Source organism: Budorcas taxicolor, chromosome 13, assembly GCF_023091745.1.
Source record: "Budorcas taxicolor isolate Tak-1 chromosome 13, Takin1.1, whole genome shotgun sequence".
In the NCBI taxonomy this organism is placed as follows: domain Eukaryota; kingdom Metazoa; phylum Chordata; class Mammalia; order Artiodactyla; family Bovidae; genus Budorcas; species Budorcas taxicolor.
The window spans coordinates 45354434-45374761 of record NC_068922.1 but is presented as its reverse complement, the minus strand read 5'-3'; positions in this window follow the sequence as shown (position 1 = coordinate 45374761).

Below are 20328 nucleotides of genomic sequence, written 5' to 3'. Positions count from 1 at the left end.
TTCTTTGCACTAGAAGTCCTTTATTCTCCACCTATTCATTTCTCTTCCCTGCTCCTCTGACCCTCACAATCACTCACCTTTTTATTGTCTCCAAAGTTTTACCTTTTCTAGAATGTCACAGAGTTGGACTCACACAGTGTATAGACTTTATGGATTGGCTTCTTTCACTTAGTAATATGCATCTAATGTGCATTTAAGTTTCATCCAAATCTTTTTGTTGTGTATTCAGGCAATGTTGTGAATCTGAATGTAGTAGTAATTAAAGTAAGAATACCAATATCCTTGGGCTTCCATTGTGGCGGCTCAGCTGGTAAAGAATTCGCCTGCAATGCAGGAGACCTAGGCTTGCTTCCTGGGTTGGGAAGATCCCCTGGAGAAGGGAAAGGCTACCCACTGCAGTGTTCTGGCCTGGAGAAGTCCATGGACTGTATAGTTGTATAGCCCATGGGGTTGCAAAGAGTTGGACACAACTGAGCGACTTTTACTTTCACCAATATCCTTCCAAAAAGTTATGGAAAAAATATCTTACTGATAATGCTGCTGCTGCTGCTGCTGCTGCCACCACTATTTTTCAGAAGAATTTGTATGATTATCTCAAAGCCAGAGGTCGGAACCCAGACTTCTGATTCTGGCCCTAAATTTTTGTAAAAGTGCTAGGACATGTCTTTCTCTAAATAGATGCTAAAATTCTTACAACAGTGTTTATTCTAAACACTAATCTTGATCTCTTTTCCTCACCACAGTTTGACATTATTTCTCATCAAAAGCATCATAAATGCAGGTATTAAAACATATATGGCTTTATGAATAGGAGAGTGGATTATTACAGCCAGTCACCTTTATTTGTTAAAACTAGTATTTTCATTTAAAATATGCTAATTTTTAACTTAATAATTGAAAACATAATGATTCTTTTGTAAGAACTCCCAATAAAAGAATTACATTTCTTTCTTTATTCCTACTGTAAAAAAAGTTTAAAATGGATTACATTTATAATGTCTTCAATTTCTGAAGTGATATTAAGTCATTTACCAGGTCAGAAAATTGATTTGGTCCTCTGCGTTCCCTTAGCCTCAATCATGAGAAATAAGACTTCTGATATATTCAGTTCTCATCCCTTGCAGCACTATTCTGCTTGACTATGGTGAGAATATCACATTCTAGCAGAATAGCATGGGCTTTGCCAGCAGGTTACAATAAGTCAAGGTATTCATGGCAATGGATAAGTAACTTTAAGCGTTGCAATTGGGTTTAACTCACTCTACCTAAGTACAGCTAATTCCCAAGCACAGGGCATGTCATCATTATGTGACTGTCAACTTTGTCCAGGAAGCAGTAGGAGAGTTCATCAAATAAATAGTAGTAAACGACTCCTATTCATGTTAGTTTTTAGAAATGACTTGAAATGACTTGGAAGTTTTGGTTTGTTCTCAATCTTGAATATGGTCTAGATCCCATCGAAGACCAGAAAAAATCAAAAGCCTTGGAATTCAGATGTTAAACAACATTAGACTCATGCTCTGTTCTTGAGTTTGAGTGTTGGGGCTCTTCCAGTGGCTCAGCAGTAAAGAATTCACCTGCCAAAGCAGGAGATGCAGGTTTGATCCCTGGGTTGAGAAGATACCCTGCAGAATGAAATGGCAACCTGCTCCAGTATTCTTACTGGGAAATTCCATGGACAGGAGCCTGGTGGGTTATAGCCCATGGGGTCACAAAGAGTTGGACACAACGAAGAGACTGAGAATGAGCACATAGATCCATGTTATTTAACAAGGCAATCCCGATAGAAGAGGAACCTTGGTTCTGGGGTCAGAGTAGTCACCTTCTGTGTGGGATATTCAGGCTGTTAAGCCTGGGATACACGATTCAGGCAGTGCAATGAAAACCAGCAGTTTAGCCACGTGGTACTCAGTTTGAAAGAAGGTAAAACACTTGGGTCCCATCCACAGGTGTGAAAATAATGAGGAGGTTAGTAGAAGTCATTTCCGACCTCCAGGGGTAACATCATGGATGAATGAGAAGGAACATTGCCTGCTCAAAGAGCTCCTAATACTTCATAGACACGTGAAGAAAAAGATTTTGAAACACATGATGTTTTATACGAAATATTAAAAAATTAACCATCTCCTCAAGTATTTTTCATAAACTGAATCTTTCTTATCTAATTGTTTCATGTAAGGAATTCCTAAGGGAACTTTGACAATGATTCTGACAGTACCCAGAAGTGGAAAAGGGGCCTGGTCTCTCTCTATCTTTAGCAGAAATATGCTTTAATCAGAACATAGATAACATAGGACCATAAGTGTAAAAACAGTTGTCATGTCTTTGTTGAATGGTCAGTGTTTCATTACCAACAGGATTCTAGCCCTGAATTACCATACCCAACTCTGGACAAAAATATATCAAATATGCGATAATCTATCATGTCCATGGCGATACATCCTGTCCAGATGTACCCCTTTCCAGCTCCCTCCCCAACTCCATCTTATAAGGAGCTCTATCCAGAACACCCCCCACTGGGACCATCCTAAGCTTCCCCTTAGCTGCACTGAGGTGAGGGACCCTGACTTTGACCATAACTATTGGTCTGTTTCTGGAAGACTCTGGTAAACTTCAAAACTGATGCTTAAAACTCTGAGCCTAAAATGCCTGGAACATATGTAAAAGCTCAACTCAAGTTTATATAATAAATAAAATGGAATATTTAATTTGATGCCTTACTGCTTTCATTTTCACCAAAGAGCAGAATAAATGAAATGAAGGCCAATTTCAACTTTCTTAAAAACTACAAAAATTGAAATGAGGGGAAAATGGAGATTTGATATTTTTTTTGGTCTGTTTCACAAGCTACCTTAGCTGTCAAGGTTTGTTTTCACTCACATTACTCTTTAGCTTTGGATTCATCCTATATTTGGAACAGCCTGTGGTGAGTGCAGAGCAAATGTGAGCTGCTGTTATGAGTTGTACACGTTCATCTGAATTTTACAGTCTCTCTCCCAGGCATCAAGGTTCCTTTGCAATAAAGAACAGTGGTTCATACTGTTTGGAAAAGAAAACCATGTTAAGACCTTCCGCAGGATGTCTATTGGAAATGCCTGCCCTGTGTTGTCGATTTCATTATCATGTTAGAAACACTTTTGCCCCTGGTGCTTCTCCTGGTCCCGATTGTTAATTGTTGTTATTTTGCAGAGTAAAATATTGATGACATTGGTCAAAAAGATTGACAGCAGCATGAATTGTTATTAACCAGACTGTTGGTTGCAGCTTACATTTCAATGCATGCTAGGATGAAGCAGAAGCCCTCCGGGGAGTCTCTTTTTCATTCTCTTTTCCAAAGAGGCAGAAATTAACTCTTTCACAACTTTCTTTGCAATTGTCCCTTATTCTGTTTCCTTTGAGCAATTAAAGCACCAGGTATTGATTTTTACCTTGAAACATAAAGGGACTCATTATTCACCAAAGTGGAGGTTGGAAATTGTCCTCAAAACTTGAAGTAATCAAACACAAAATAGTTCTTAAAGAACCAAAGGTGGAAACGATAAGGTCAATCTTGGGAAGGCAGAAGAAGCAGAGTATCAGGAGAAAGGTGACCTCAGGGCAGAGGGAAAGCCACTCCTTGTTCACACCCACCACAGACACCCTGACAACAGGAACACAGATCACATGGTCTCAGTCTTTCGGGAAGTGTTCATCTTTTGTATCTCCATGCAGCCAAAGAAGTCTGACTACCAAAGCCTCTTCTGAATGATCTTGTGATCCATTGCTCATAATAGTGAATCCATATGGTGCAAATTAGTATGGATTACTTTCACACCTGTGGGATGATTATCTATGAGGCCATTTATAATCAATATGATGAACTGAACAGTCACACTGGAGTGAGAGATGGAAGCCACATGTCCTGGGGTGAAGACAAAATCCCACTAAATAATATTGCCATTTTCTCTCTTAGATTCGATCTTATATCTCAGAAATAGAAGGCAGTGAATCTTCTTGAAGGTATTTCTAGGCATATTAGTCAAATCAACAACTATGGCCAATTTTGAGTCATGTGGAGATTTCTTAAGCTGTGGACTTTTTCACCAACTGTTACACTTGTGAGAGGAGTGTTGGTGACTGACAAAAGTGTGCAGTGCCAGACATCTCGTCCCTCTGCTGGTTGTCATTTTGTTTGTTAATGTCTTTGTTGTCTTTCTCTTAGATACTTTCATGGTTTCCTCTTTTAGACCTGTCCTTATAAAATCACAAAGTGATACATCTTGGTGTGTTAGACCATGATCATGTCTGATCCTTGAAAGCATTAGTCACTCAGTTGTGTCTGACTTTTTATGACCCCACGGACTGTAGCCCGCCAGGTTCCTCTGTCCTTAGGATTTTCCAGGCAAGAACACTGGAGTGGGTTGCCATTTCCTTCTCCAGGGTCCTTGGAAAGCCCTCAGCAAAAACTCCCTTCTTTTATATATAGGAAGCTCTTATGTTGAGAAGTCCATCTTACATTCTTACCTCTACAAGAGACTAGAAGTAAGACTGCATGTGTTGGTAGTCACAGGTGGATAAATGGTTGGATGAGACGTGTGTGCTGCTAGGAAGTAACTGGTGAGTCTTCGTGGGTTGTGTGGGTAAATTCATGGATTGGAGGATCCAGGGCCTTTCCAACCAGATGGGACCCTGACTCCAAACTGGTCAAACTAAGGAAATCATCCTAAGGAAATCTTGGGAGAGTGGGTGAGAGAGGGCAGCACTGGGCCCCTCGTGAACTTCAATACTATACTATCCTTTGCCTTAGCTTGTGCAAGAATATCCTTATCTATATTAAGTACACCCATGGTGCCACTGAAATGTGGTCTGAGCATCCCCTTTCTACTCACTTCTCAGCTTCGGTGTGGGTGTTTCTTAATTTGTCCGACTGTACAGTCACAATGTTGAGCTTGTCTATACCAAAGTCTTCTAGTTATACTTCGGTTTTGTTTGTAAACATCAGTACCAGCCTCCAATTTGGAATATCTGCATTTTACAAAACGTTCCTTACTGACACAGCCAAGGACTGTGTGTTGTATAGCTGCATTAAGATATTGAAATGATTTCCTGAACTGAAGCTCCCTGAAGTGTTAGTGTTAATCAGAAGCACCGGCGGTCAGGTGGCATCATTTCATGGCTTATGGAGAACATAATCACACGTCAAGAAGAATCTCTGAGTAATTTATTTAAACAATGGTCACAATTGTGCTTTCTCCATTCCTTGTGTCCCTAGTAATTTAACCTGCAGTGTTTTCATCCATGACATTTAATCAATACATGAAAATCACTTCAGGGACCCATTATATCCTGAATTCACTAATCTGCTTGGGCAAGAGACAAGCATATGGGAAGGTTTCTTGTTTGAGGTCATGAAGGAGGATGGGTGGTACCAAGTTCTGGTTTTCTAAGCCCTTCAGAGACTAGTACCTGGAACACTAAGTGGTCCTCTTGGCTTCCATGTTTAATTCAAGCATTTTCCAGTTAGATACAGTTTGCACAAACTTGAGAGTGCATACGTATTGGTTCTTCTTTTTCTTACTGTTTCTATTCTACAGGGTACTTTCTGATAAGAAATACAAAGTACACATGCTTCTTTCAGAGGTCCAGATGTTTTATTCATCATAGAATATAAGGGTGAAAGTAATGCAGTAAAATTTCACTTATTCCAGTCATCAATTGGAATCTGGTTTATGACTGCACAATAAGAAACCAATGAGATCGGCTGTACTACTGTGATATATCATAAAATATCCCTTAATCCTTAGGCTTTGGTTAGGAGCTGATTTATTAAGAGTCTGGAATAGATACAAATTAAGTTTAACATAATGCAATGCAGCCCAATCAGACTACCATTGCATTAAATTGACATAAATTGAATCATTTTTTAATGAAATGAGCATGCTGCAGTATTTCAGAATTCTTGTTATTATTCATAGCCGAGAACAATGAGATGTTTTATGATTCTTAGTTACATGTATTCCTTTTTTCCGTAGTCCATGTGCTGGACTATTTTTGAATTGCATAAATCAATTGGCACTATTAGTAGCTTCATTAATAAATAAACCTAACATGAGTATTTTCACAGGTTTGTCTAAACCATGTACATTTGACTTTTCACAGATCGGGATGGTCTGAATGTTAATATCGTTGTGTTATGAGGATTTTCATTCACTGCTGATTCATGCTAGTACCACGTCTCTAACAAGGCAGCACTAATTAGATGATGTATCTAGAAGAGCATGTTCCACCACACAGATGGACCAATCTTTCTAGTGGGAACCTAATAGGAGATGATGCTTCAGCAAATTGTATTTCCTCCTCACACGGACTTCTATATGACTGAGAGGACGAGAAGGATCTCCATGTGCTAAGGTGGAGAGACATCAGTGTATATGTGTGCAGAAAGCACAGTAGACAACAGTAAATTTTGAATTCTTACATCATACCCTATTGTATATCATGCATCTATGACAAGGACAGAGTAGAAATTAGTACATATGTGCATTTCCTCATGTCTACCTAAAGAAATCTAGGGTGAGAAGAAGCAATTAACTAAATACATTAAACACTCCAAAATAGATAAGATGGATGGGGAAAGAGGTGTAAGCGAGCTATTGGTTTATCTCGTTTATAGCCTTTTGAACTTTAGGCCAAATAGACATGTGCTGCTCTTCACCATGAATCAATGAATTCCATGGCGATGTTATTGCCGACCTGCGCTGATCCCTGTTACAGAGCCTGTGACCCCGTGCCCCCAGCCTTTCAGCTGCAGGCTGCAGTGTGCCAATTACTCACTGCATCCTTCTCCTGAAGGCTGCCCTCACCCAGCTTGGGCCCCTCCCAGGGAAGCACAGGAGGTTATGGACCCTTCTAGTCAGGAGTGTCCCATGGCTTATAATCAGCTGACGTGGAGGTACCCAAGGCCCCTTCCTCAGGGTGAGGCAAGGTCTGCTCCTTGCACACCCCAGGGCTCCTTGCAGGCCCAGGCATAGCCTGGACCACAGAGAAAATGTCTGTGGTTATTTTCTTCCCCTGCTCTCTCCATTTTCCCTCATCCATTATGGGTTTCTCCTGAGAACACTCCTTCAAAATACCAGATACACAAACTCTGCTTTTCAGGGACTTGTCCTGGAGTCAGATTATAAGACCACCTGTGTAGGTGGACTATGTCTTCCACTGTCTCATGGTGCCTTCTCATCACTGAATTGGTGCCTTTTATGGATGATCACCTAAGGAAAGCTAAGTGAGAAATGTAGGGGTGGAATAATACCACAAATACTCCCCTATGGTTAATACTACCCTATTACTCGTTGGGTAAAATGAGACTCTGAGTAGCTTTGTGTGAGGTCTATGCACCTTTAATTACCCTTATTATGTTTCTCAGTTACATTGAAATGAATTTCATCTACTGCTTACTCTGTGGATTTTAACAACCTTCACAGCAATGAGACCTTCACTGAAAAATAAGGATGTTTAGCATTAATTCAAATGAGGAAATTTCAATGATTAGATGAAAGTCAGCCATCAACAATGGTCATTCCAAGGGTTCAAGGTCAATGAGTCTAGAGCTCAGGTTGTGTCCAGGAGAGAATATCACTGCAGATTTTGAGCATGAAGGGACTATAACACACAAAATGTGGTGACCACAAACCAATAGGAGAGATGGGGACGCAGAAGGAGTGGAAAGCACCACCTTGTTGTGTTGGCTGCTCACTTGCGGAGTCAGGAGACAGCAGACAGAGCGAGAAACCCGAGCTCGCTCCTTGTGTTCCTGTCTGCTGAGTCGCGTCCTCTGTGCTCAAGCCTTTGAACGAGAAGCAGTGTGGCTTCTGGTTCCATCCCATTGTGGTGACCTCCTGCCAAGTTCCTCACTGCCTCTAACCACCAACTCAGCAGCCAAAGGATGCAGAGATAGCAGCTTACGTTCCTTGACCCCGTGTGCCAGAGGGCACCACATGGAAGTGGGGACTCATGAGGGTCCTGGGCAGTCAGCTGGAACAGCCCACCCCAAGAAAAGACCACCCCTCTGCAGGTCTGTGGTTCTCAGAAGGGTGGGACGGGGGAGGGGAGGGAGGGGAGACATGCAGAATCACAGCTGATTTGCGTTGTTGTATGGCAGAAACCAATAAAGCATTGTAAAGCAGTTTCCCTCCAATTAAAAAAAAAGAAATGATGGATTCTATAGTAGTGGAACAAGCAGAGCCACACTCACTTGCACTTGAGTGGAGACCAGCCTGGAGAGTCTAATAAACCGGCCTTCGAGTCTGACACCATATTGGCGTGTGTTCTCAAGTTCGGTTTGATTGCACTTAGTAGCATGGAATTGCTCGTTTTTCTGATGACACTGTGGCTGCTTTTTAAAAATGTACTTAACATTTTCCCTCTGGGTTGAGTGCTTCGCACATTCAAATTAAGTGCTGAACTGCCTGTTTTCCATGTAAAATGTTTATTGATTTAATTTTCTTTTAGTTCAGATGGTTATGCTATCTGTTATTCTGAAGATAGGGTCTTAAACACAGAGCACTCTGAAGCTGCCAGCTGGGTGATGATTATACGTGTAATGAACACACCTCACTATAGAGGTTATGGTCGCAGGGTCATTAGGAAGGACACATGCCTCAAAATATCTCTACAACAGGTGCCATTGTCATGAAAATGCCCTAAATCAGCCATGTGTTTTTTAATGCTCTCTGTCTATTGGCTACAAGAACTAACAATCCAATTTGCCCTAAGGTTTTAACAACAAAATAAATACATTTTTCTTCTGGTGAGAAAATTCCAAGTTAACAACATGAATAAAAAATAAAAATGTGTAAAATGTGGTTAAATGGAGTAGTCATGTACGGATGTGAGAGTTGGACCATAAAGAAGGCTGAACACCGAAGAATTGATGTTTTTGAACTGTGGTGCTGGAGGACTCTTGTGAGTCTCCTGGACTGCAAGGAGATCCAATCAATCTATCCTAAGGGAAATCAACCCTGAATATTCATTGGAAGAACTGATGCTTCCTGGTGTGCTGCAGTCTATGGGGTTGCAAGGAGTCAGACATGACTTAGCGACTGAACAGCAATAATAACCGAGACAAGAGCAAGGTGCTGTGAAAGGGAGATAGGCTGTTTGAAACATGACAGGTTCACAAAGCAAACTTCTATGGTGCAGTGTAACAGGCTGTGACAGAGACTCAAATGTGATGCTGGGTCAACACACTGACATCTTTAAATGCAAAATGGGATAAGATCATGCTTGTGTTAGCTCTGCCTTCCTCTCTTGGATTAAATTAAGTAGGATATAGAGAGGTTACAAGTAGGATATCTGCGTTGTTATTTCTCTCTTCCTACTTCTGTTCTGCATTCTGCCCACAGTTCATTTGCCATCAGCTCTGTTGGAAAGTTGTGTCACCACGGAAAGATGAGTGTCTGTGTTTGTTCAGAGAAATTTCTCCCTGCTGGCCCTGGTCAAAACTGCACTTTTAGTTCATGTATACTTCTGGAGTCCCTGAGACCTCACCACATGTACTATGTTATAATAAGTTAGAATTTTTAAAATGTGTTAGTATCATAAGAGCATAGATATTTCCGGGGGGAAAAAAAAAACTTAAGTGGTTTGATTTTCTGCATTCTTCATAGTTGTAAAAGTCAAAAAGAACAACTAAGTACTGAATACAGATAAGGTTACATATCTCATCAATATTTAAACTCTAAGCCACTTCAGAACAAAAAGCTAGTGACTTGCGAGTGATCAGGATTCAGACACAATTCACATTCTATAAACACTGGCGAGATTAAATGCAGCAGTGGTTGGCCTGGCTGCAATCCAGTTCCTTCTCCAGCTGGTTCTTCTCTGGGCAGGTAGAGATAGGGAAATGAAAAGTGATTATCCTGTGACGCCGCTATCTTCATGCCAAACAGAATTATTTACAAATTTCTTTGAGAGTCATAAAGGACAGAACCATCCCAAGAAGGAAACGGCTTAAAAGATTGTGAATGAGCTTTGGCTGAGAACAGTTCTAGACCAAGACTCACAGGAGCTTTAAAACCTCCACTTTTCAATTTTCTTTCTGAATGGCCCTAGCAGTTCAATGGTCAAAATGGCCCTCGGCCAGAGATGGTCTACCATAAATTGTTCTAGTCTGCTTCTCAGAATAAAATAGTTTATGTTAAATTAAGAAAGAAAAAAAACCTGAATGTGCATTGGTAGCCCCAGTTGAAAGAGACAAAAAAGAAAAAGAAAGGTCTTCGTCTTAGCCGAGGCATGAAATCTCATTTATATTGAATATGTCATGGGGAATATTTGGATCCATAGAACACTAGCTCTAACTCATGCTGCAAGGTTAATATGTTTGTTTAACTTAGTGTTTTCAGGCTCATTAGACAGTGTTTAGATGTTACATATTATAATTATTAATCATATCTCAATGGAGGAAGGAAATGTATTCTACCAAATATCTCCAAATTAGTATGCATCTTAGTCCCTATTAATTTAAAAAATGAAAAAACTAATGCCATACTATAAAGGATTGTGTGTGTGATATTATTCATCTAAATCAATATCAACATAGGGTTTTTAAAATAATTTTTCCAAATGACTTAGAAAGAAAAAGCACTTATATTTATTTAATTATCAAACTCTAACAAGAAATTATAATAATAACTGGATATTGTGTGGAAATATTGATTCATGCTTTCTTTTATCCAGTAACCATAGCATATCATAAAAATTCAATGCAGCCTTATTCTTGCAGCTAGCATTTAAAGATTCACATACTTTAAAGGATATTCATCATCTGTCTTCTGGAGCATTAATGCTCCAATCTGTAGCAGCATAATCTCCTTAGGAGTTTGGGCTCATAATTTTCTTTTAGAACTTTCACTGAAACAGACTCGCTTTATCATCAAGCTTGAATCTTAAATAGTTTCTCTTTCAAATACTAACCATGGGTTATTAATTCAAACGTTCCCTTTGTGGTTCCATCAATGAGGACTTATAGGTGTGATTTGTAATTATAGCATAAGGTTGTTAATGCTTTTATTTGAGAAATGCAGTAAAATAAAACAACTCAAGCTTTACCTTCTGGATTCAATGTAAAACATCAGTGGGAAAGGTAACATTTTCATTATTTAAATTAATTTTTATTTTAAAATGAATCTGTAAAAGAAAAATATAAGTATGCGTAAAGCATAATATTTTAGTGAAAGAAAAGTAAATTCAAGGGTGAGACTGATAAATTTGTATCTTAGATTATCTATGTGCTGTGTGACCATTTTCTTTCTCCAAATTATACTTTCCTCCTCCTTTATTTTGTAATAATAACAAAACTTACATTTATTAGATAAGGCTTAAATAAGTATAAATATTTATAAGTATTCCTATACATAAGCATTGTACATGGAGTATAGGAGTAAAGAACAGCCCCCAAGATTCAACTCAATGCTGAGAAAACCATGGAAAATGTAGGCTCAGGTGAATTAAAGAGAAGAAGGGATATATACCATGGAAATACTCATCAAGGAAACTTGGAGAATGCATATATTAGTTTCAGGCAAGTCAGACTTCAGAACAAGAAAGATTAAAATAAATAAAGGTCAGCATTATACGACAATAAAGGTTTCAATGCTTCAAAAAATGTAGAGCTAGTACTTTGAGTGAGAAGTGAACATTTCCCCAACAAGACCAAGAACAGTGCATGATGTCTTCTATAGGCACTTCTAGTCAACAGGGTACTGGGGGTCCTGGCGAATACAAAACAGAGAGAAGAGGAGAAGAGAGGTAATGGAAGAAAAAAACGTACAGACTAGAAGAGAAGAAAGTAAATCCTTTCTATTTGCTGCTGACAAGGCTGGCCATGCTGAAAATCTCGAACACTATTCAAAAGACCCTTGGAACTATTAACGGACACAGTGAGATGACCAGGCATGAATTTAACACATAGAAGCAGAGTGTTTGCCTATGTGCCAGCAGTGAGCATTGGAGTTAAAAATATATTTATGCCATTCACAATAGAACAAAAGGAGAAAATATTTATGTCTGTTTAAACATGTGCAGATCTAAATGTGGGAAACTACAAAAGTCTGATAAAAGAAATTGAAGATCTAAGTTCGCTGAGAGACAGTCTGTGTTCACAGATTGTGAAGACTAAGTTGTGAATTCCCCTCAGTGTGATCTACAGACTCTATCCATCCCCGATGAGAATGCCAGCAAGCTGGTTTGTAAATACCAACAAACTGAATCTATGGTACAAACAGAAAGGCTTGGAAGAAGAAGAACAAAGTCAGGGGATTGTCGCTACCCAGCTTCAAAACTTCCTATGGAACCACAGGGATCGAGACCCCATGGAATTGGCAAAGCAGAAGATGTACATGTCTGGGAACAAAATACAGAGCCCAGGAACTCACAGCCCTGGTCTACTCATGAGAAACACCAGTGCAATCTCAACTGAGGAGCCATTCTACAACACACCAGTTTTCCTCAAAGCTGTCAAGGTCCTCAAAACAAGGGAGTTAGGAGAGACTGCCCAGGCAGGAGGAACCTTAGGAGACAAAAAGACAAAATGTAATGTGCGGTCCTAAATGGGGTTCTAAAATAGGAAAAAGACTCTAGGGAGAAACGAGGGAGTCTGAATAAAGACTGGGCTCTGGTGAATCACAGTCTATCAGTATCGGTCTATCCACTCTGACAAGTGTAAGATGCTATGAACAGAGGAAACGGTGTATGGTTTATGGGAGCACTCTGCATTAATTTTGTATGTTTCTGTAAAGTTCAAAATCTTCTGATTTAAAATGCTTATTTTAAAACATGTTGTAGAAAGCTATGAATAAAACAAAGATTCACGTATATTGGATTTCCTTCTAGTAACCCAGACAATCGAAACACACATGGCATGTTCTGATTCAGTGGTAAACCATTTCTTCTGTCTTATAAGATTTACATTATATTTTCTGTCTGTTCTCAAAGATGCTTATTTAAGAACCCAGACTAACTCTTAGCATATCTAAACATAGTAATTGCCCCCAAATCTAGAAAATATAACACCTTTATAAATAATTTGCTTCTTAATTTGCTTAGCATTTATTTTAGCACCGAATGTTTATATCACACATGATCATATAGAAACTCAACCACATAGAAATAAATCCTGCAAGTTGGTTGTCAGAATCTCACAACCAAGAAAACATTAGATTATTGGGAGCTGTGTGTTTATATTTTGGGTCTGTCACATACAATTATGTTCTTCTTGGCTAGGGGCCTTAAAATATTTATATTTTAGTTTCCCCTTTTGTACACTGGAAATAGTAATATTTACACACATTGATTTAGTATTTATCCGAGACAATACACAGTAATTGTGTATTCAAATGTTAACTATTACAACTATATTTGGGGAAAAAACCCATCTGATCCTTCTCCATGTTAGCCTACTCAGCCTTTGAGCCTCTTTCATTCTGGCCATGATGACAGATAAAGCAGAGAGCTGGAGAAACTGGAAGGGTAGATTGGTTACTTTTCAAAACAACTACTAGCTGGAGAGAAATCTGTCTCCACAAGGAGCAAGAGGATAGAACATTGATGGAGCACATTCTTATTTATGAATTGAGTAAAATGACTTCAAAATATAGCCATTCAATGGTTCTTGGTCAGATGTTTCTTAAATTTATAAGAAATTAAAGTATTCAGAATTGTAACCATATCAATAAAAGTCACTGGAGGGAAAAAGCAAGAGGGTGGTTTATCCTAAAGTCCTCCCCAAATGGCAGCTCACTGAGCAAACATTTGGCTTGACTACATATACAATACATATTCTTTTTTCTAATCAGTATATGAACACACTTACTGCTGGTGGGAAGTTCCAGCTCAATATGACTCGATATGACTGAACTAGGAAAAAGGAAAGACTTTGACACTGAGCCCTTGTAGCCCCAAACTATTTCATTAGTTACTTTCCAGTTGGAAAAAAACAAAGTCTTGCCGAGGCTCCAGGGCTTGTCAGCGAGGGAGCTGGACTGCGCTCTCAGTGTTTACGCCTTTCCTTTCTTCGGGCTATCAGCAGCGCTAAGACACATTTTTGATAAGTGAAACCTGCTATCGTTTTAATACCATGGGGCCATGCTGGGTCGTCCAGGGGGCGATCAGCAGGGTCCTGCACGGAGCAGATGCCCGAGGTTACAGTTCCAGGACTGAAGACAGAGAACACAATGGATGAAAAGGGCACATCACAGAAACCACAGCCCTGTGACCTCCATCACAGATGCCAGATCCAGAGCAGGGCAGGGCTGTCCCGTGTACACTGGGAGTCTCTAGGGGGAGAATCGACGGTGACTGATACTGATAGGTAGGGATGCAACAGGTGAGTCTGAGATGGAGGTGGCACCAGCTGGGAGATGTGGCCTGCCGCCTCCAGCCTCCACGTCTGTCTCCCCTCCTGAGGGTGTGTTTGCCAGCTGATAAATTCCCCGTTACTCTCTTTCCTTCCTGCTCAGAACAGATGTGTGTATGTGTGTGTAATAAATAAGAATGCATAAAAAAGAGGGTGAACAGGGTCCTAAGATTTCAATTACTTAACCAGGAATATAGAATTTATCTTTTCTTAGTCTAGTTTAAACAATGACAATCCACAGATGAGATGTTTCTAGATTTACTTAAATTGTACTTAGTTCAAATGGTCTTACTCCAAAAATTCTCCCAAACACATACTTTTAAAATAAATTTTATTGAGGGATGATTTGCATACAATGTAATACACACAGTTAAGGGTATAATTTGATGTGTTTTGATAAATGCATTCACTTGCTACTGTAGTTAGTTTTTTTTTTTTTAGCAGAGTTATACATGGGCCTTGGAGAAGAAAATGACAACCCTCCCTGGTATTCTTGCCTGGAAAATTCCATGGACAGAGGAGCCTGGTGGGCTACAGTCTATGGGGGTCACAAAGAGTCAGCCACAACGCTGAGCGACTGAGTACATACATGGGCCTGTGTTATAAGCTGAACTGTGTCCCCTCAAATTGTTGAAATTTTGACCCCTAGAACCTCAGAATGTGATTGTATTTAGAAATGGCGTTGATTCAGGTAAAGAGGTGATTCGGGTAAAATGAGGTCAGGTGCGTGCACCTTGATCCCGTAGAACTGGGGTCCTTATAAGAGGAGACAAGGACACAGACACACACGCAGAGGGATGACCACACGAGGTCCCAGGGAGGAGACAAACACTACCAGGAGAGAGGCCTCAGGAGGATAGCCTGCCTTGCCCTGCCACACCCTGACCTTGGAAGTCCAGACTCCAGACTGAGAAATAGGTTTATAGATTTTTGTGGTTTATGGCACACCATCTGTGGTGCTCTGTTATGTCCACCCTGTGGAACGAATACAGCAGCTTAAAGAGGCAAAGGGCATGGCCAGATTGATCCTGGGAACTCAATCAGCCAATGACATTTCAGTCTTTGAGCATTTTTTTCTGTAACTTCTCTCCATAAACCATGTCGTTTATAAATTGAGCAAAATAAGCATTTCCGACTGATATTTTATTACAGAAAAGACAGACTAACCTCACACCACCCCACTCCCTGACCACTCGCCTATCACTCTGGTCCAGGGTTACAAGCTTCCGCTGCAGTCCACACTCGTCTGGACCAGTTTGTCCAATTTTGCTGCTCTTCACCCTCACGCTGTGATGACATGGCCTACTGGTCACCTACTGCTTTTCTGGAGTTAACTGTTCCTTTTCATCTGTCTCTCTGCACCCTTTGGCATTTCTTCGAAACTCTCCATGGAAAAATCCCTCCAGACACCCTCCTAGAGGAGCCAAACACCTCAGGTGTCCTTCTCTTGGCTTCTTCCCACTATAGCACATCCTTCCTGGGGTCCCTGGAGAGCCCTTCCAGTCCATATTGGATCCTTGACAGGCTGGCCACTGGGCTGCCCTTTGGGCTCTTCTCCTGTGTTAGACACTGTTTCCAGGATCTTGTTTCCTCCCTACAGCTTTGTGTTGTTGTTTAGCTGCTAAGTTGTACCTGACTCTTTGCAACCCCACAGACTGTAGCTCGCCAGGCTGCTCTGTCCTTGAGATTTCCCAAGCAAGAATATTGGAATGGGTTGTCATTTCCTCCTGCAGAGGATCTTCCTGACCTGGGGATCGAGCCTGAGTCTCCTGTACTGGCAGGTGGATTCTTTATCCTGCTCCACCTAGGAAGCCCTTCCTACAGTTTATCCCTCATTTACTGGAGCAAGATTCTCAAGTCATTTCATGAGAAAGCGACAAGGCAGATACATTTTTTTGAAATTGATCTTATCCTAAAATATAGTTACTCTGCCCATTTGGTTGGTTTGACTTAGAACTTAGCAGTTCTAAGTTTTGACATTTGAACATGCATATTTTTCTGCAGCTGAGGGATCTTGGATATTCTTCTAATCTTCAGATTAACTGCCTTGGTGTGGTTTGTACTCATTCATCCTAATAGATTGTTGGTGTGCAACTTCCAGGTTGGGAAATACAGTAGTTTAGTATTAAGAAATGTTCTCTGATTTCAATAATAACTGATAAACATGTACACATGTTTCTTGGTTCTGTCTTTCTGGAATTTCTATTAACAGACACCAAACCTCCTGGATTGATCTCTGAATTTTTTAATATTTTATTTCCTATTAGCCATTGTTTTGACAGTGCTTAATATTCACAAAAGATTTCCTTATTTACATTTTCAGTATACAATAGTTTTGTTAAACAATCATCTATTTTGCTTTTTAAAAGTTCTTTTTTCCTTTTTGGAGACTTTCTTGTATATTTCTTTTTTGTTGTATAGATTCAATGCCTTCTTTTGCCTCCCTGGGGATTTTTTATATGCTTTCTAAAGATTATTCTGTCATATTTGCTTTTTATATTTTATATATTTTGAGGCAGGATCCTTAGGTGTAAAGATAGTTTGTGTTGTTATGTCAGCCTTTTATCATAGCACATCTAGAAATACTTCTTGACTTGAATTCCAGTTTGTGTGATATTATTAAAGCTACCTCAGTTGTACAAGCTACCTCTGCTTGTATGAGTGGATTATACGAGAAGTATTTTTCTGTCCTTTTCTCTCAGCTTTCCTGTGTGCTTATATTTATGTGTCTTCTATGTAGGGTGTCTAGATGGTTTTTAGACATGCTGACAATCACTATCTTGTCTACTAAAAATGGATGTCAACAACACCTGTACCAAAAAGTATCCCATGGTGGAGGATGGAGTCTTTTATGCCTGTGAAATAATTGCTAGATAATTATATTTTATTATTACAAATAAATACTACTATTTCCTAGTAGTCTCCAGTCAAAAATTATACATACTACTTTCACCCTGCTTCTTCTACAAATCAAAAATTTGATCTTTGGGATCCATGGAGATAAATTAATATTGCTCATGTGCAAGTATTTTCCATTCATGCCCATGGCGGCGCCTGTAGATTTGCAGCTAAATGCTAAATTGGCTTCACTTTTACTCCCAAGTCCCTCCTTCTCTATCAGCCCTTATCTCAAAATACAGCAACCATTGTTTTCACTGCTTTATTTCATAAGATGCATGAAGCACAAAATTTTAGATATTGTTTACCTTGTGCGTGATGTTTCTTCTGTGTGAACAGGAAAATGTTGGAACTTACCTCAGGAGATTAGTAGGAGCATCATATATGTACGAAAAGTGAAAGGGTTAGTCTCTCAGTCTTGTCTGGCTCTTTGTGACCCCATGGGCTGTAGCCCACCAGGCTCCTCTGTCCAGGAGGACGGAATTCTCCAGGCATGAGTACTGGAGTGGGTTGCCATGCCCTCCTCCACGGGATCTTCCCCATCCAGGAACTGAACCCAAGTCCCCTTCATTGTAGGCAAATTCTTCGTCACCCGAGCCACTATATGCTTTATATGGCACAACAGTTTTGTAGCATGAGTATCCACACGCACTTCTGAAATTTTCCTGATAGTTAAAAGATGTTCCAACAGGCCATTCTTTCGGTACTTGTTTGAAACAAAGGAAGAATGGCAGGCGGCTTCAGAAGAGGAAGGGGTTCTCCTCCTCTCAAAATGGTGACCAGAGTCAGGAGGAAGGGCCCGCCACACGCACATCTCAGCTGAAAGTTTCCCAGACACTACCCTGGGGTCTGCAGGCATCTATGGACCTTTGGCTCCAGGAGGGTTGGGGAATGATCTGGCCATAAAGTCAGCAGATAGTGCAGAGAACCTCACCAAATCCACAAACTGCGTCCAAAGAGAAAGATAAGAAAACCAAAGGTGCAAGAGCAGAAATAAAGTTGCTGATATAAGCAGTAACCATAGAGTGTCAGCATGGAGAAAACTGATAACCTTATGGAGACACAGCAGATTTATGGTAACGATATTAAAGCTAAGTTCCAACAACCCCCAGCTGCATGGCCAGCAAGCCATTGGGAATTAAAACCACACTGGTAATCAAAGAAATGCAAATGGAGAAAACTGAGATTCCATTTCTTAGTAATCAGATATGCAATAAAGAGTATCTGACATAGTGAGCACTGGCATGAATGAACAGGGAGAAGGAAGTCTTAAAACTTGCTGGTAGTTAACGTGTCTTGATAAAATCACCTTGGAAGGACATTCTGCAACATCAGTGAAACTGAATAATATAAGCAAATCCACACCAGTGTTTCTAGGAAATTCCGAGTTTCCAGGTAGCATTTTCATGTGGGTATGCTGGAATTACATAAGGATTACACTTTAGCTTTGTCTATGATAGGAACAATTGGAAATGGGGTTATTATCTTTTAGTAGAGGACAGAAGAAATTGTGAATTTTTATACCAATGTAATAAGTTAGAATTAACTAAATCTACCTATCTATTAATGTAGGCATAAATTTCACACACATGATATTGAGGGAAAGATTGATGTTGCAAACGTATATATATATACATATATATATAATATTCTATTTATACAACAGTATGTGTATACACACATGTAAAGTATCATTCATGGTCACATACCAAGCAATAAAAATATGAAAGGGTATTCATGACAATGTATACCGACTTTAGCACGTAGGTTATCTCTGAGGAGAGAAGAGGTGAGACCCTTGTGAAGGGCTGGGGCTTAACTCTCTCTGAAAAGTTTTATATCACCCTTTTAAAAGTAAAAGAAATATAAAGGAAACATGGTAGAATATTAACATTTTTTTAGTTGCCAATAGTGGTTAGATAGATACTAAACACGATTTTCTGTTTAGAGGTTTTGTAACACATTTTGAAATATTTGACTTGATGGTTTGAGGTTGATATGTTTATTTATGACTTTCTAGTCATTCAAATAGATGGCATTTTGGGTCAGTTGTTGGAATACGATGTACATGAAAAAAATCGTGTTGACTTCTTAGAGTTGGTATGAGGAGCATGCTACTGATTTAGCAACACTTTTTCTGGCTGCCTTTTTCAAGTTTTAGACTTTTTTGAGTAAATTTTCTGATATTCTTTAAATACAATACATTTTCCTTCAGACAAGTGTGGGCTGACTGTGCATCATGTGACTGGCGGGGCTCTGCTCTGGCTTCAGACCACATCTCATCTGCACTGCCTGGAACTGGAGCCCCTTTGTCCCAGAAGACAGGACTGATAATCTGCCCAGTTGTCTCACAAGTTATAAAGTGCACTGATGAAGCTCATGGTTCTTTCCACACCACGATTCCTTTATTCATTGTCAGACGGTGCAGTTCCCCATGTAGAGCACTGGGCATGGTCCCCACAGATGCAGGGTCTGTGACCTTGAAGCCCACTTGTTCCATGGCACTTTCATCACCTTCCTGCCTTAGCCAATTTGACTGAATCACGTGCCTTTTCTCACCAACTTTAATTTCTGCCACTAAAGACTTTTATTTAAGAATAAATCCAGAAAGAAAACTTCATAACCTACCATGACCTACTTTGCAATGTATTTGGGTTCGAACACTTCCCATTCTGCTAATTATTAGGTCAGACAAATTATATAGACTAAGGAATTGGGCAGTTTGCAATTAGCCTCTCTATATATTCTGTTCTCCTGATTCTAATATTAAGTAATAAATTAACCTGCATAAATAATTTATACCCAAATTTTTCACTCTTACCTCTGTCAATAGTAATACTTATTTTATTTTTGGAGTGTTTAGTAAAAGTTCTTTCCTTTCCCTCTTCCTATTTTTCAATGTTAAGCCCTATGGTACTTAGGATAGACCAGGAACCACACAAGCACAGTCACCCGCTTCCTAAGGCTTACAGTCCACAGGGAGGAATCAACAAAAAAGACAGAACAAATAAATAGAATGTCTTGTATGTTGTTGTTTAGTT